Source organism: Macrobrachium rosenbergii, chromosome 12 (genome assembly GCF_040412425.1).
Source record: "Macrobrachium rosenbergii isolate ZJJX-2024 chromosome 12, ASM4041242v1, whole genome shotgun sequence".
Classification (NCBI taxonomy): domain Eukaryota; kingdom Metazoa; phylum Arthropoda; class Malacostraca; order Decapoda; family Palaemonidae; genus Macrobrachium; species Macrobrachium rosenbergii.
The window spans coordinates 7,818,001-7,837,020 of record NC_089752.1 but is presented as its reverse complement, the minus strand read 5'-3'; the positions used below and the strand labels follow the sequence as shown (position 1 = coordinate 7,837,020).

At 36.5% G+C, this 19,020-nt stretch overlaps 1 long non-coding RNA gene and 1 other non-coding gene across 2 annotated transcripts in view; one reads left to right on the top strand and one right to left on the bottom strand.

Annotated features, from left to right (window-relative positions):
* LOC136844198 (uncharacterized) overlaps positions 1 to 19,020 on the top strand; it is a 571,364-nt gene that overhangs the window by 6,346 nt on the left and 545,998 nt on the right. The gene's annotated exons all lie outside the window — the stretch shown is intronic.
* TRNAE-UUC (transfer RNA glutamic acid (anticodon UUC)) lies at positions 1,726 to 1,797 on the bottom strand. Its single transcript has one exon. It is a non-coding gene; the product is annotated as a tRNA-Glu (tRNA).

Sequence of the window (19,020 nt, the reverse complement as noted above, 5' to 3'; positions counted from 1 at the left end):
CCTTCTTGCTCTTGAGCACTACCATCACCTTTTCAGGAACTTCCCCTGTTTAGCTGTTTTGTTGCAACAATAGCACCTTGGTACATTTGTTAGGAATGCAGTCATATTAGGAGGCAAATAAATGACCGTAATACGACCTTTGTCACCAGCCAACTGGGTTGCATTAGGATGAGCCCGTACATTGTACATGAGAAGTAGAGCCTTCACCTGATGTATAGCAATGTCAAGATTTTATGAGTCATAACTCCTCCGCTCACAATTGTGACCTGGAGCATGGCATTTCTGGGTGAAGATTCAACTTGCCAGTCAGGTAAGAGAATATCCTCCCACCTAAGGAGTCTCCTACAGAAAATACACTGGTTTGTATTTCCATAAGAACAAATAAGAAATTTTTAAAGTAATTCTTATTTTTCCAAGGTATATAAACCAGAACTTTTTATCATATACAAACTCAACCACCCCACATACTCGTAGCTCCTGAAACCAAAGGAAAAGTGTTTGATGATGGCAGGTGGAGAGGGCGGGTTTCCTCCACTCACCCAGTTAACTATCGATTCCAGCTCGTGCTGATGTATACTCTAACACAAAAAGCTCTGGTATGTTTTCCTAGGGAAAGTGCAAATTACTTTAAAAATGTTTGTTTAGAGACCTAACTATTGAAAGTACAGTATATCTTTTGATTTTAGACTGACATCTTGGTCAGTGAATTACCCTTCAATCCGAGTTGTCAGATAGAGTCTTACATCCTTTTCTGTGGCGAACTGATTGAAGTGAACAGCAGTTGAATTAACGCGACCAAATGCAAGCCCTCAAGGAAATTCTGAGTACCTTATTGACAATAGTGCATTTAAATCGCATTGGTTATTTATTACTTTATTGAGTAAGTAATCATGATTAGTGCTGTTTTGTCATTATGAACATACTGATGATAGTGTTATGAATATATAGTGTATATAGCATATAGCATGTCAACTATTGTAATCTTGCCAGTGTTATGGAAGTGAGAACAATGGTTGGTTTTTAAGGGAATAAAGAGATTAGGTGTAATACTATGTGAAATTGCTGATCTTTAACAATTTCTGTCAATGAACTGTTGTGCGTAGACATTGGAGTGAAAGAAGTTCCGATTGTTTGATATGTATTTATGTGTGTATCTTGCTTGTATATTAGATTGGCTTATTCTTATGGAAATCTAATTTTAAAATGTGTTGAAACAGTAAAATGAATGGTAAATTTAAAAAAAATATCAAAGATGATATATATAATATATGTATAATGTATAGGCTATATGTATCTATGTATTTGTGTATCTATGTATATATATATATATATATATATGTATATATATATATATATATTATATTAATGTATGTATGCATGCATGCACACGCACGCACAGCAAATTTTCGTATGCCTATTGTATATTTTCGTTATAAATTGAAATTTATTTGTATACTGATAATAAAAGTAGTGGTAAAACAAATTAGCAAGTAAACAAACGCCAAAGAAATAATCCACATGTTAATGAACAAAGAACTTGCCCTGTCTTTCCAGCCCATTGCTCACTGCGCAAGTGGTGCTTCCATTTTTAAAAATAATTCCAAAAATATTCTAGCTAAGTGAGGCGAAAACGGTTGAAGGAAAGATTTATTCCAAAAATATTCCAGCTAAGTGAGGCGAAAACGGTTGAAGGAAAGATTTGGCACCAATTCTTGACAAAATTTCTTCCCATGCCGGGAATCGAACCCGGGCCTCCTGGGTGAAAGCCAGGTATCCTAGCCACTAGACCACATGGGATTGGGAGGTGGCTGCAAGAAACCGTATTACACTCTTCACCGCGTCCACTACTACCGGTAATAATAATCGTAATGATGATTGGCCAAAGAAGCAGAAGATAAAAGTAGAAGGAAATGCTGCTCTCATCCTACTTTTTGAGGTCATTCCACCTGTGCAGAATTACTCACCATGCGAAAGGAAGGTATAAAATATAACCTTGAAGGAATACATGGAAATTTGGTTTTAATTCTTTTCATAGAGGGTAGATGAACTAGTTTCAGCCATATAAGATAACATTGAATTACCGGTATATATAGTATAGGCTAATTAGCATGTGTAACGAAAGGTTCTTTATAATAATCAACTAGAACCAGACATTGACGTGTTTAGATTCTCAAAAACAGGAAGAGTTTGGAACAAAGACTTGCAGTCAGATTTAAGATATTTATAAAAGAGTATAAAACGAAAAACAAAAAATTATAGGATTTCCAGTGTGAAGATTTATAAAACCATCCACATTACGAAACCAACACTTCAGGCCCAAACAGTTCCACCGGCACATCTCACCAGTAGTTATTTCCGTGGAATGACACACAGCACTTGCACCATAACCCTCGCTGACAGATGATAATTATGTATACAAACTTGGAGCACGAAGTTGACCAGTCATATAACGTTAACATGAATATAATTAGCACCTTTTCCTGAGAGGAATACCTTATCGCTCCTCGGTTACCGTAGCTGCTGTGATGAACACTTCACATCCGTCCCGGCGTGCAACCTGCCTCTGCAACATCCGGCGGCCCAAGAAGTTAACACAATTATGCCCTTACCGTAGAGCAAAACAGTGAACAGTCTTATAACGTCTGCAGGCTTCGAGATGGCTACAGCGAGTCCGTGCCGAGGCTAGTAGAGCGTGGAGTTCCTTGCCAATTTGCTGAACTGCTACAGCTTTCAGTTCAACACTCCACGACCATTTCGGAGATAAAACCTCAATGTTGACGGCAGACAATCCCTTGGAACACACACTACCCTCGTGCCCCTCTCCTCCTCCGGTTTACCTTAGTACTCGTCTCTCTCTCTCTCTCTCTCTCTCTCTCTCTCTCTCTCTCTCTCTCCACGGACTTGGAAAAGCAAAAACAAGAACAAACTCCATGGGTTACGTAGTACCTGGCTACGCTTGCGAACAATATTTACTTTTGTCTTAAAATTTCGTAAATTGTATTTTTACGTTAATAAAGGCAGGCATGTGACACATGCAATCATAAGTTGCCTGGTGACAGGTTATACTCACTGTGGTCCAGTTTGCTATTTACATGGATAACAATTTTGTGCATTAGATTATAATGCTTTAAAAATAGAGATGAATACCATTGAATTCAGTAGGTAAATTCGACTCGGAAAATACGATGAGTTTCAAGGAAAATTTTGTGGACTTCCACCAACGTTTTATATCCGTCTATTACGAAATTTTGTTGGCTGTGCAGTTTATATAAAGATCTTTTAAAACCAGAGTTATGTCATTGTAAATTCCGTAGATAAATGACCCTCTGTATTTGACGATTTGTCCAAATTCAGCTTGAGAGCTACGCGAAGAAAAATTTTCCAATAGTTAAGGTGAGGTTTGGAGTGGTTCCTAGTACGTTTTCTTTGGGTGATCATTTTGCATTGTTGAAAGAGTACTCCAGTTTTTTAAGGGGTGTCTTGACAGATCAAGACCTCCAGTAGTGTTGCTGGTATTGATTACTTGTTATAGCTTTAGATAAATTGCTGTTACAGCTGCATGTGAAATTTTAGATTACTTTATGATGCGTATAAAAGTTGAACGATTAAACCTGGAGTGTGATGCATAAAACTGTTTTTATATTTTGAGGAGAAATACTTGTTAGGAGGCAGGGCATTTGGAATTAGGCTATAGAACATACCATAGGATAAGAATGCCACGTTTGCCATATTAAGGGTTTACAATATGGTATCAGGTTAGTGAAACTCTCGCAAATTCATCTGCTAGCTTAATGCTGTTTGCTAGTTGTGTGTGGTCAATATTTCTTAAAGTGAACAGTTTCTTGTTTCGTTCCACGTAAAGGCATTGGACGTGATTAATGTATTAATTTTATGGTAAAAGAAATCTTGCCAAGGTATCCGAGTAATTCGTAATTTAGAGCAAATGTAATATTTGCTTAAATGAACCAGTTAGATTCGTTGTGTGACATTTCCTTTTGCATTTAGTGGAGAATAGGGGAAATTTGACAGCGGGTTTCTGCTTGTTACTGCAGATTTTTTCGTACAAACAGACAAGGCTTTCTGATGAATGGTTGGTTTTAACCATTTTGTTACCTTGCGGGGCTGCCTTGACCCCAAAGCATCTGTTTGTATAAATAAAGGTTTGTCAGTGAGGATAAGAGTAGGAAGTTAACTTTATTGAACATTCGGGTGGGATTGTTACATACTGTTGTGGTTGCATAGTGTTTCTATTTCTACGTGGTTAGGGCTGGCATATGAATTATTTGAGTAGTTAAATTTGTTTCCCAATAGTAATTAACGAGATAAGAGGTATATTTAGAGCATGGAATTTGACGTATGTAAATAGGCTATATGGAAGGAAATTGCACAATAGTACGAGATGTCCAGTAAAAAAAAATATTTTTTACAGACATTACTTATACGAAATTTCCTTCCATTTACCCTGGGTGTGAAACTATTGAAATATATATATATATATATATATATATAGATATATATATATATATATATATATATATAGATACTGATCTATCGATCAGTATACGTGTTACATCAGATTTGGTGGAGCTATTAAGGCATTTCAGCAAAAGCCTGTTGTATTTGTATATATATATATATATATATATATATATGCGTGTATGTCTTGTTTTTTATTTATATTGTAATTAATTTTCCGTAACGCAATCATATTTTATAAGTCTGACTTTTGGTAGCCATTATTCTTCATATCAGTTGAAGTTTCCAATTCACGAATACTTGTTTTATTTAGATAATTTCTTGGCTTTTAAAAATAACAGTGAACCATCCCGAGCAGCTTTTTTTTTTTTTTGTTTTTTTGTTTTTCATTCTATCCGACAGCTTCCCCGCAAGTCAGTTTATTTACGTTTTTTTTTTTTTTTTTTTTACTATGCTGTTTGTATGTTGTGATGACTTGTTTGTAGGTTAATAAATCCTGCCAAGAATGTTCACTCTGGTCCTTCTGATATTTTTCAAGCAAACTGGGTTTTATTACCGTTGTATGATGTAATTTGTTCATGCTGAACATTTTCATATTTTTATATTGTTTATATCACAGGAGATTGTTATTTTTCAGGGGTTGGTACAACCTGACGTAGCTGGATGACGAATCGTATTACACATTTCTGATTTAAAACATAACAGCAAATATTTTGATTCTGTTTTTGAAATGAAGCTGGCATTCTGAGAGTGCAGTGTCTCGTGGGGTCGAGTTATTGTTAAATCGATAGACGGGAAGTTGGTTGGTGTTGCATGAGCGATGTACAGATTGAGAATAGGCGCACGAATGATAAAAGTGAAGATAGAAATATGAGAACGGTCAAATAAAAAGAATGAGTCAAGGTGTGATAATGGTGACGGTAAAACAGCCTACTCACAGCCGTAATCGAAGGAAGACCAGTCAACTTTGGGGTTTCAGAGGTGTGGAAGATAGAGCAAGGAGATTGATATATGGTTATTAATAAATGGGAGAGTAGCATGTACTACTGTAGATGGGACAGCACGTAGTCTGAGGAATGTGAAGCGAAAAGTTCCCAAAGAAGAAACATAAATGTGGGGGCAATTTTTCACAACTGCCTTTTATAAATGATAGTTTGAAGCGAAATTGGTGATGGTAAAGATATGAAACACGTCTAGGCTGTACAGATCTTTCGAAGCATCAGGGGGAACAGAGGAAGTAGAGATTTCTGTGTGTGAAAATGTGTAGGCCTGGTCAAGACTTTAAGTTGAAAAGTCTCCTTGTTTAGTAAATAGTAGTAAAGAAACATTGCTAAGTCCTCTTTACAGCTCACATGGGACAGTTGTTGGAAGAACTCAGTGATGATAAAGATGCCGCCTTGGTTGCACAGCGGTGGTCGAAACAACATGGGAGGCAGGTAGAGAGAGAGAGAGAGAGAGAGAGAGAGAGAGAGAGAGAGAGAGAGAGAGAGAGAGAGAGAGACATTCACTTGGGAATGATATAAAATGTATATAGGTTTGGTCAAGGCCTGAAGCAGAAGCCTCTAAAGCAGATAGGGAAAACATTGCCAGCTCCATTTCACGATTCATCAGGATATTTGTTTTATTGTTTAATGTTTAGAAATATCTGTAGAGGATTTGAAAAGTACCGCTTATCGCATTGATTGTAGGGTAATGCGTGTTCAAAAAGGGTTTGGATGTGTTTTTCATGCTGGAGTATCCCATGTTAAAAGTAGATTTCAAACCTCATGATTCTGTTTTATCACCACTACCACGTAGTGGAAGCATGGAATATGTCTATAGTTTGGCGTGGATTCATGTTAATTAACTTCGTTCAGTTCCTTTAACGAGAGTTGCACTGTGGTTGAAGGAAAAATACAATGTATTTATTTTGCCGTGTATTCTGAGACAATACAAATGACGGACAAAAGAAATCCAAATTGATTTTACTATAACTAGAAAATTTTCCCATGTTTATAAGTTACATTGGTCTTTGCCCATTATATTCTTTTCGGAAATTCACAAGTATATTTGATATTTCTTTCAGATCTTAAAGAACAATAGAGTTCAGTATGTGTAACTTCTCAAGAACCACTGTACTCAGGGTACGTCACAATTCCTTTGGAGTCTTGATCATTCTAAGTTTCATAGCAACTTGGATGTTTCACAAACTCTTACCCAAGCATAAGGACAAAGCACATTTATGTTCTCTTTAAAGTTAAATAGTGTGTTCTGGTGATATTCCTCTTAATGCCTTTCATCCTGAGCCACCTCAACAACTTCGATTTTCACGTGAAGAAATTTTCACGACTGTGTTAATTATGATTTTCTTTTTCAGTGGCGGTTCAATTGCCAACTGACTTGATAAATTTAAGTGAAACGCTTTCAACTGAAAACCACGAATTCATACTGCCGTGGTTGTTTCTCGTTCCAAGTTTAAAGGTTGCAAATTTGGGAGTTGCTCACGTTTTGCCTGACATTCAGGTATCTAAATTTTACTGTTGGTTGTTTTTGGTGGGGGGGGGAGGGGGGGGGGAGCTCTTTGGTCTTGCCTTCTTTGCCAAGATATGCCAAGGGGATCTGTTGCTTTGAGCTGTTCCAAACCCAAGTACCTCTGTATCAGGAAACTTTCACTTTCCTTATTTTCCAGTCTAGTGAACTTGCTTGCCACTGGAGGGTAGGCATTTTATCACTCAAGAGGGCAAAAATTTTGCAAACTCAGAGGTAGGATTTGTTCCTTGTTTGTGTGTATTCATTTACTTCGTAAGTGTACAGATAATGAGAAACAGGTTTCAGTGCAAAAACTTGTATTTATATACAATTTAGCTTGTCTTTATTATTTTGGGGATGAAGGAAAGGTTTTTATCTCAAAGCGGATGTACGGTTATATTTATGTACACACTTTGGGAACAGTATATTCGATAGCAGTTATACAGTACTCGGAAAACTTTAAATGATTTGTGGACAGCATTAAAAAAAAAAGGTCTGGGCCGTAGGAAGAAATTGTTCCTTTCTCGAGGGGAAAGCTCCACATTAAAAAGAAAAAAAAAATGGGTCCTTTTGTGTGTTCATGTCATAGAAAAACATCCGTGGCGATCGAGATTCTATATACGTTTGTTTGTCGCTCGTTTATTTAACCTTTAATATCAGTCTTTAAAGGTTGAGGTGACACCTATGGTTACAGCAGCTGACAGGACACGTGCTCCTGGGTCGATTTTCGTATCATCGCTGTCCTTCGCAGATCTCTTTTTGACGTACAGCTGGCCCGGAAATATTGACGTGCCTGTTCCAAAAACAATGTTCCGTTACGCAAGGTCTAATGCCCTCACCCTTAACGGGAATCTTGTTGGTCGTTATGGTCATATTTTAATTCACAGATGAAAATGAAGAGGTAGATGGTGCTAGATGAAATTGATGTAGTCTATGGTTTGTCATTTTATATGTTTACGTTTCGGTCTGGTTATATATATTTAAAAAAAAAAATTACCGTAGTTATTTGTTGATATTTTAGTCTAGTCAGTCATTAAAGCAAATTTAAGTATGTAAATTTCTGTCTACTTTTTTATTTGTGTAAATTTCGGTCCAGCGTTTTAAAACTTGGCTTAGTCAGTTGTTTACATTCCGGAACAGTAAGTAATTATAATTTATGTTCTGCAGGGACTAACTTATCGCGTGGTTTGAGAATCAAACTAGTGTGCTAACACTTAATGCAGTTGTATAATTTTTCTGCGCATTACATGATATTTGTTTTGGATTTTCAGCCTGATTGTTAAATGTCACTTACTTCGTAATAGCTTGCTGTATTCATATCAATAATAGAAGATTCTTGATTATGAAGAGTATGCTTTCACGTCCATTATGCTTGTAGCCAAGCGAGGGGACCGGGTTCAAATTTTGGCCGAGGATGGTCGGATGAGCATGCTCGTTAATAAAACCTTTTGTACCACAGTTTATCAAAGAAATGAATTATTTGTCATGGTTAGTCAGCTGTGGTGAGTAGCAACGGGAGTGGGAAAGGGCTTGGGACTAGCTAGCAGTCACATCTCGAGAGACTCACTCCGTACCTTCTGGAGTCACCAAGGCGGATATATTTCCGTATTCCTTTGGTATTCCTGACAGATGTCGTTGCTGATGACAGTGAATGTAATATGTAAATTTGTAATATGCTTTTGTCATTTTGCCCTCTGTTTCATGACGGCGACCTTCACAAGTCTTTAGTCCTGACTGGATTTTTTTTATTAATCTTGATTATTATTGCTTTAAATCTTTTTAACGATGACAACATACTGCATTTAAATACTCATTTCTCCGCCAGTATCTCAGTTTTATCCTCACAAATTGTATTTTTAGTCATTATGTTGACTGGTTTACGCGTCTCAAGGGATTTCTTCGTAATCCTCATGAAACGCTGTTGATTTCGAGGACGTGGGGGGATTCTGTATGGCATCGCATACAGAAACATATGTATGTATCTTTTTTTTTTTTCAGCCATACCCTTTTTGAAGTTCTTGGGTATGGCTGTTTTGGGGTGACGTTGCTGATTGCAAGCCTTTTTTTCCACCCTGGTTGCTTCCCACAATAGTTTTCTAACCACCAGGTAAATAATTTACTGCTTTGGGTAAGAGAGGCACAGTACATTTTTTTCTGAAATGGGTACTAGTCATTTTCCCTTTTTTTGGGGTTGAATTTTGGTTTCGGTGTCTGGCCCCCATACTCTCTAGGAACACCTAACAGTTTTCAGTATTGCCTCTTATCTTCAAGGAACAAACATGAACCCCTACTCTGTTACTTTAATTTGTTCAAATCTGACGGCTGTTTTAGCCATTAACCGATGGCTGTTATCAGGGCTACACTAGCTCTACAGTGGAGGTACACTACAATATGTAAGCAGATGCAGCCAGAAGATTGATGAAAAACACGAATACTAAATAAAAATTAAACAAAAAATTTCAAAGCTCAGGTTGCATCTTCATTAATCCTTCGTTTTCAGTGGCATGCAGTTGCGTCCAATGCAGTTCATATTAAGAGGCTTTCATACTTCCTAAATCTCAATTTGTAAACCATGCTGGTTCTAGATTTCTCGGATCCCCAGTGGATGGCCACCAGTGTCCAGCGTACTTCGTATCAAAAGGTTTTCATGCCTCTTCGGAATTAAAATCGTATATATATATATATATATATATATATATATATATATATATATTGTATAGATATTTATATCTTCCATAGTCACAATGATGTCGTGAAACTTTTTTATTTTATACACAGTATCCCCTTCATCTTAGTAAAGTGTATCATTGCATTGTCTGTGGACTCTCACACCCGCGGTATGGATTTCTGTTAGTTAAAATTTCTGTATTCCTGGCTTGGATAACTGCTCATATATATATATATATATATATATATATATGTGTGTGTGTGTGTGTGTGTGTGTGTTATATAATACAACCTCTCTGCTCTAATAACAAATTTATTTCATGATGACCATAAAAGTTCTCAGTCGCTCTAGTGTTTATTACAATTATTTTAGGCTGGTGAAAATTCCCCTTGTGTTTATCCTCTGTATTGTAACACTTGTCTTGTTAAATGTATTTGTTGCATAAGCACCATTTATTTTGCATTGGTTTTTCTGTATGGTGAGTACAATGTTTCCTTGGAAGTAATTGGTGAAACAAATGCTCAAAGGATATTTATGGTGGAATTTTCTTTATTATAAGGTCCAGATGTTCTGCAAATACATTTGCGCATCTTTTAGGGGGGGAAAGGATCATGAAGGGGTTGTAAAGGCGCTGTGTAAACAATACGGGTTTGAAGAAACATGTGTAAGCTACCGCTGGTTGATTTTTCATTGCCTTTGCGTTATTGGTTGACCAAGTTATTGCATGAGATAGGAAACTTGGAAAGATAAGATTTCTTCACCTGTTTGGTAGGCTTGTGGATGGCCCATTGGTGGGGTTTTGTACTGCAGCTCCAGTGTTAGGCCGCTTCTGCAATGTTGAAGGAAGGATGCGGTGGTCCTGCAGTATGTTATTACGTTAATGGGTTGACACTGTTGCTTTATATGTAGTGCTGTTATAGGCTGTGATGGTCGGTTATTGTTTTGTTGATTTTAGCAGCTTTTTTTAATCGCTTGGGAGGTATCGCGCCGTTGTAGGTTTGTCTGTACTATATTGCCAGTTTATAGCTCCCTCCTGTAGGTGGCTTTATAGCCATTTAGAAAAAGTTAAGTATATCTTAGTTTAACCAGACCACTGAGCTGATTAACAGCTCTCCTAGGGCTGGCCCGAAGGATTAGATTTATTTTTACGTGGCTAAGAACCAATTGGTTACCTAGCAACGGGACCTACAGCTTATTGTGGAATCCGAACCACACTTGACATTACTCTTACTAATATTTGACTTTCTAAACTATTCCCTACCATGGTTAGCTAGCTAACTGCCCTCACTCTTCTTTCACCCATCTTACCTATCGGCTAAAAAAAAAAAAAAAAAAACACACATTATAGCGAGAAATGAATTTCTATCACCAGAAACAAATTCCTCTTGTTAAAGAAGAGTAGACGTCATACTTATTTAAAAGCTCAGGCATTTCACTTGAGGCCACAGGAATCAAGCCTTCACTCAGTAAGGGGAGTTGAGTTGCTCCACATGGAGAGGTATTGTGTGTGTGTGTGTGTGTGTGCATGTTTCTTGTAAGTCTAGGAAATAATTATCTTTACGTGATGGCCAAGGCTTGTAGGAATGTTATTCCTGTGAGCTGTAGTTTAAGATTGTCTTCATCCTGGCGGTAATTTCTGTGCATGAGTTCCTGAAGAAGAGCTTGAAACTCTCTTCACCGTTAGGAGTCTAGGGTCCAGGTTACTTTGTTATACCATCGGCTCGTCATAGTTCTAATGACCATGCTGGCGTCTTTATTCCAGTATCCGTTATTAAAAAGGACTTGGCATGCGCTTTCGAGTTCTCTGTTTGGACTTATATTTCGATCACCATTTCCTACGTGTATTTATGTCCCGGTTACGAGGCAATTTAGTTTTCGTTAAGGAAAAGTTGGTTGTAATTCAGATTGCGTGTGAAACCTTATCCCAGACATTTAGAATTTCCCCAAGCCCGCTAAAATTTAATCTTGTTTTAAATCAGGCTTATACAGTAGATACATACAGTTCCACCTCGTTTGCGCGAAACTGGTTGGCCCAGATTTTGAAAATATCCTAAGTGTATGAAACAATCTGTATACACAGTTTTATCGTTAAAAGCCAGGACAATTTACAGTCATGTTTCGCCCAGAAACCATTGAATGTCTTCACTTAACTGTAAAAATATTGTGTAAAAATACTTCCATTCATATATCTTTACCACATATAAGCATAAAATTAAAGTGTTGATGGATAAGATGAGATATTTAGAAAAGACTGTCTTTTGTGGGATTAGAAAATAATGATGCATTGGTACAAGTTGCTTCAATGCCAATAAAAAAAAAGCATCATCAACTAGTCTCTTATACGCTCTTGAACTTGGTACTGATATCTCTGATCGTTCTGTTGTATATTTTTAACTGTTTGCTTATTAGTAGTTTAAGATTTTAACATAGTATAAAAGTAATCGAATATAGAAAAAAAGCAAAGGAAAACACAAAGCGTGGAAACGCCTGCGTCGTCTTCCCCTTCTTTATTAGGGTAAAATATCCCTCCACGTGGGAAGTCAGAAACAAAAGAGAGCATTTCGTCGTATAATTAGCTCAATTCCATCCGCAATTAAGGTTTAACTGGTTGGTAAAACAGGGGCGTCACGGGGCCCCTGTCAGCTCGGCGATGGACCTGTCACCAGCGCATTGAATAACTGTCGCCGGCTCAGTGGAAATTACCTTAGTTCTCCCTGAAAAGCGTCACCCGTTCGAAAATGGGATGACGACGAGGGAGACTCATCAATTGTATAGCACTTCTTTTCGAGTAGGTCCTTTTTTTTCTTTCTTTTTTTATTTTTCAGAGGATTTGATGAATTACGATTTATATTGGCATGTATCGGAATGTATTTTCTTGGTTATATTTCCAGATCCATTTACATTGGTTTTGCTTGCGCCTTCTCTCTCTCTCTCTCTCTGTGTTAACTTTAATAAATCACTCAGTTTTCTCGACTTGCACTCCTCACGCCAGTAAGATCATTCTCTCTCTCTCTCTCTCTCTCTCTCTCTCTCATGATTATAAAAATCAAATTATGATGGTCGTATTGTATTACAGAACTATTTTCGGTGTATAAGCTAACCGTGCATGAATGCAGAATGTTAACGTATGACGGATACAGCATTTTTCTTTTTTGCATGTGTTCCACGGAAAGTTAGGAAAATGTACTCGAAGAAAATATTAAAATTTAATATCAGAATCCGAAGCCGTTTCTTTTTTTTTTTTTTGTTTTTTGTTTGTTAATTCAGTTAAACATCACCTCCGAGACGTTCATGCACTGAGATGGATACTTTTATATATATGTAATAAATGAATGCATGCAATTACTTTCTTGAGACTGGGTTCTCTGCAGGCAGTGTATTTTGTATATCTGTTCTCGTAATAGGAAATATTAAGTCAGCCAGAATGCATGACGGTTTGCCATAATTATTATCCATTGTTTTAAAATTTTGTAAGTCATCGTGGGTGCCATGGCTTCTATCTCTTTGTGAGTTATTCATAATTTGTCGAGTCATATTCTCTAGTTTCCATATTAAGAGTAGGGTTACTGCTACCTTTAATTTTTATTTACTTGTATATATATATGTTCTTAATTTTATTTTCTGTTGGTACGCTATGTTCCATCACAAATACAACGCCTTTATTCTGTTTTGGCTAATAGCGCCATTTTCGGTTTCTTCACTGTACAGTTCAATTTAAAAAGAAGAAAAACCTTGCAGAGGGAAAGAAAGAGTAAACTAATTCATTTTGAGGTTTTGAATAAGGAAGGATAAGAAAATGGAATCTTCTGAAGTTGTCTTCCCGTGCTAATTACCCATTAATATACTGTATGGTGTTCATATTTTTATTATGTTGTATATCCCTGTATGTGTAAACAGGATAAATCTTTGCAGAATAACATGGAAGTGATTGACAGTTAGCGATGTTTTATTAACAAAGAAGTGAGACTACCGAATTAGTTACAGTATATGACATTGTTTTGCTTTCTGAATTATGTTTCTCTAATGACATAAACCGATTTTTTAATTTGAATCAAGTAGAGAGAGAGAGAGAGAGAGAGAGAGAGAGAGAGAGAGAGAGAGAGAGAGAGAGAGAGAGAGAGAGAGAGAGAGAGAACAAAAAACAAAAGTTTTGAATTGAATAGTTAGTATGGGAAAAGTTGTCTGATGAATTTAGTCTCGAGGCACCACGAAAGGCACAGCTACAAGTTGTAATTTGTGATTTTGATTGGAAGGTTTAATATTCTTAATCCTTTTTTGCATATGTGGAAGAACGGAGATTGGTAAACAAATTAACATGTAACATTCTCACTTATTTAATGAGAGGAATAATAACGATGTTTTAATATTGAGTCAGTACTAAGGGAAGTCCTTAGGACATTTAAGAACGCGTAGGAACATAAAGGCAGAACGGAAATCTGGATGCCCGTTTTTTTTTTCGAAACGTTGAGATGAATTAATTTGATTGATTTATTAAGAATGATTTTATTTATTTATGTGTTAAATATGAAGTCATTCGCTTAAAGAGGGCCATTTACGAGGTCTAAACAGAAAGTAAGGAGAGAGTTAGTGTCTAGAAGAATTGTTTTGGGGATGGGAGCTCCCAACTATGAGTCACGAACCTTTTGGGAATTTCGCTTAAAGTGGGAAAGGGAATCGATGGTCCACATTTAGCATTAACAATTTGTAGAGGTCAAGTAACTATAGCTAGGGACCAGATTACAGAAAGAATTGTAACAGGAGAGGCAAGTATTTGGAGACCAACTTAAAAACACAAAAACTCCTTCAAGTGTTCCTCTTTGGATGTTCTCGTGGTAGAATCCAGAACAACTGACTTTGATGTTTTAGGAATTGGTAGGTTTTGTGGCTTGGGATTAACAAGTTGGATAGTACATATTTACGGCACCAGAGTAAAAGAAGCGACTTGCAGATGCTTAAGGTTTAGGTTCAAAGCCTAGTTCTTATTTTGGGAGAAGTTGTGTTCAAGCATCTGCTGAATATTGCTAGGAAGCCTCTCATTCCATATACTATAATTGACTATATTGAGGCAAGAAGTCTGCAGACTGGTCGATATATTTGACTATTTGTTTTTAATCTGTGATTGAGAAGTTTTTCCTCTTTACTTTTCTTGTCTTATTTCCTTTTTGCATATAACCCCATTTTCGGGTTTATTCTCTACCATTACTTCTTATATTTTTAGCCATGTACTTCATTCGGTTGCTATTGCGCTCTTACTTTTGGTTAGAAAAATGAAACCTGTTTTCCCAGTAAACTGAATTGAACCTTATAAATCAACGCAGCAACAGCTCTTCCCAGAATCAGTAAGCTTTGGGTGTTGTAGATACTAGGTGTTTTCTGTGGCCTCAGTAATCAGTTTCTTTACACATACCATCCCGTTTTTTCCTTTCCACGCAATTTACCAAATTTTTGTAATTTCATTCTCTTGCTCCTTACTTTGTAAAAAAAAAAAAAATAGAAAGACATCAAATTAAAGTTTATTGATACATTGTCTATCTAGTACATCTCCGTAATCAAACGATATTCAGATCCAAGGTTTGGAACGATAACTGTTACATAATGTGATAGGACCTAAAAGGGGAAGTTTGGCATATTAAGCTAGGTTTTTTATCCCTTCTATCATAATGCTTGAGCAGTTTGTTTTCAAGTCGTTGGGAGTTACTATACAAGTTATATATTCGAATTTCATCGTTTAAAAAATTTAAGATAAATTTTTCTCTATCGAATAATGTCATTTGTTCATCCATTCTGTAACAAGTTTGGTGTCATTTGTTCATTCTTATTTTTGCATTAAGTCGGGGCTATTTGCTTACTGGTGTCGCACATAATGTGATTTGTGTAATTTTGATATTTTTGATGGTTGATTGATTAAAATAACATCGTTGAATACACCACTTAAATTTGCGCTGTAGACAAAATCAAGTTGAGCCTATTTGAGGTTTCTGTGTTGCCCTATCATTAAGTTCAAGGATCAGCTGTGCTGTGTCGCATTCTTGGAAAAATAAAAACTACTCAGCGAGGCGGCCAGTTCTGTTGTTTATTGATTGCGATGTGCAAGGAGATTATGGGGAGAGCCGCGCTTCCGTAAACCATCTTAGGAAATAAAATGAACGTTCTCGTCGCTGTAATTCGTATCCGAGAGCCCTCCCCTGCATGTCCTGGGCTCAGTGGACCATCCAAATGACCCTCTATTAATTAAACCTGTCGGTAGTTTCGGATCAGAGCGGGTCAGCCATCTTGAGCGTAATTGCTGTTTTAATCACTAGTTGGAGCCACTGACTGTCAAGCCGATTGACACGTGACGAGGAAAAGAGGAAGAGGGATCCGATTGGAAGGAAGGGAGCCAGGGGGTGAGGGAGGGGGAGGAGGAAGTGTATTTAGGGACCAAGAATAAGGGTGACAAGTTGTAACGTCTAAGTCACTGTGTCATTCTTATTCGGTACAGAGTGAGATATTTGTGTCTCAGGGTTTATTCCAGACTTCTCTGGAGACTGGGCCAATTAAACGTGATTACGGTCATGTACCCTTCGTGAAGTGATAAAAAGCCCTGAGAAAGGTGGCTGCGATACTTCGTTTATTGATTAGTGTTGGAGAATGTTGCCCAAATAATAAGGGCCTGGCTTTTATTTCGGGTGCTTAAGTTAAAATCGATATGTATTTTTATCATTCCCTTGATATTCGGGACGTATTTCTCTCTCTCTCTCTCTCTCTCTCTCTCTCTCTCTCTCTCTCATTTTAAATATCGGTCTCTTGTAACTCCATGAAGTTTCAAAATTCTTGTATAAAGTTGTGAGAAGATATTTTTCTTCTGAGAATTTACAGTTCCATATAAAAGTTGACCAATGAACATATCTCTTGCTCTGTATTGGCTCTTGGGCCTCATGGTAGCACACTGCCGCTTGCACGCGTGGTGTTCTACAAGGCGATGGTATTAACCCATTGGTCAACTCTTTAAACAAATGCTTTTGACAGTTAATAAAGCCTTGGACTCCCTCATACCAGAAAGAAAATAATTGAAGGTAATGAGTCAGAAAGTTAATAAATAGGGATATTCAAATGTTTCTCCTGCATACTGATCAACTGACGTAATTCATTATCCTCTCAGGTCCCGAAATGAAGCAGTGGAATTTGCCGTTGTTGCTTTGAAAATGAAATTACTGGATTTGATAGTATTCTCTCAAACGGAAAATGTGACATGCATACTTGCAACAAAAAGCTTGATATTGTTATTCTTCCTTTAATACTTAGAAAGAAATTTTTAATCTAGAGTTTTTTTTTTATTTGTGGTTGAAAGCATAAGGAAAGGCGCATAAATAGGCCTAATGCTGAGGAATGTTAGTAGTAGGTTGCTAGGTGTTTACGTCCTAGACCTACTTTAAAGTTTCCTAATGGCGCTCATTGTCTTTGCTATTGTAAAGGGCCTCTGTTGTGGATTAGGGCCTAAAAAGTTTAGTTTACTTTAGCCTTTGCTTTTAGTAGTGGGTGGGCTAAGGCTAAGGTTACCTGTTTAATGGTCTTAGCAGTAGAAAAGACCGGGATAAAGTCAGGAAGTCACAAGTTTTTCATAAGGGGCTAAGGTCGACTGTTTTTGCCTTTGACGTGTATTGTAGAGAGGAGTTTAAAGGCATCCTTTTTTTCACCTTTATTTTTGTTAATAGAGGGGCTTGTTTCCTTTCCTTTAGTAGAGTCCCGGCCGGGTGAATGCTGCTTTTTAGTTTTCAGTAAAAGAAAACTATTGTGACTGCTTTGTCTGTCCGTCCGCACTTTTTCTGTCCTCCCTCAGATCTTAAAAACTACTGAGGCTAGAGGGCTGCAAATTGGTATGTTGATCATCCACCCTTCAATTATCAAACATATCAAATTGCAGCCCTCTAGCCTTAGTAGTTTTTATTTTATTTAAAGTTAAGGTTTCGTGCGTCTGGCAGGTCTTTCCGGAGGCCTGCGACGCACCCTCACTTCGCCGCATCTGGGGAGTAAATGAACGTTGCGAGGTCGTAGCTGATAGTTTTACACAGCATTATCGTTCTACAGAAAACTCGATTGCGCCGAAGAAACTTCTGCGCATTTCTTACTTGTTTTTTATTTGAAACAAAAGAAGGTTGTTTTTCTTAGCACACGTGGCTGTCGTGTTGTCAAAGTAGCTGCTTGTGAAAATTGCTTTTATTGGTGCATCCGCTTCTTCTTGACACCAAGGCACACACGAGGCGAGGAAGCGATAAAAATATCAAGGGTAGTTGCTCACTTTGAATAGAACTGCTTTTTCTCATTATCTGATTGCTAAACACTTTTACTTTGTTTGTTTTTTTCTAGATTATCATAATCTGTATTGCTTTGAAGAGGTGTACCTTTCAATTTTTTCTTTTGTCAAATACATACATACATATATGCATACATTCATACATGTATACATATACATTATATATATACAATATATATATATATATATATATATATATATATATATATATATATATATATATATATATATATATATATATATATATATATATATATAAGGACACCAAGGCCAAAACCCGTAACAGCATTTTACACAACTTTATTGGGACATGTTTCGAGCAGTCCTCTCACTCGTTATCAACCTACAAAATTTAAATAACATTACAATTCTTATAATAAAATTCAAAATAATACGGCAAAAATTACTATAAAAATTATAAAAATACGTTTAAAAGATGGCTAATCAAAATAAATAAATGAATAAAATAAAATAGATCAAAATACAAAAATTGGTTTATTTTATTATATTCTTTTATTTATTTTGATTAGCCATCTTTTTTAAACGTATAAACGTATTCTGTTCCGGGTTTTGGCCTTGGTGTCCTACTTATATATATATATATATATATATATATATATATATATATATATATATATATATATATATATATATATATATATACATACTGTATATGTATATATGTGTTTATTTATGATTACACATTACAAATATACATTACATGAACATTCAGGTTCTCGATTTCTTCACACTATACTTTTAAGTTTACCAATATAAGCCCAGCATCCAGGTGCGAAATAAGTTGGATTCGAATCCACAAACAACCGTGTTTTAGCTCCACAGAATTCCGACAAGTTTTATTATAGACATATTGACCCTTCCTCATTCATCCTATCTTTTCTTCGCCTGTGTCTATAATTGAGTAACTAAGCAAGCATTTAAATTTATAATGTTAATTTCTCTTGATTTGATAGAACTTGCGATATTTTATGTTGTCGCAGAGCCGGAGGAAGGAATGAAAGAAGGAATTGACTAAGCGCTTTCGTGTATGTCTCGACAGTATATATATATATAT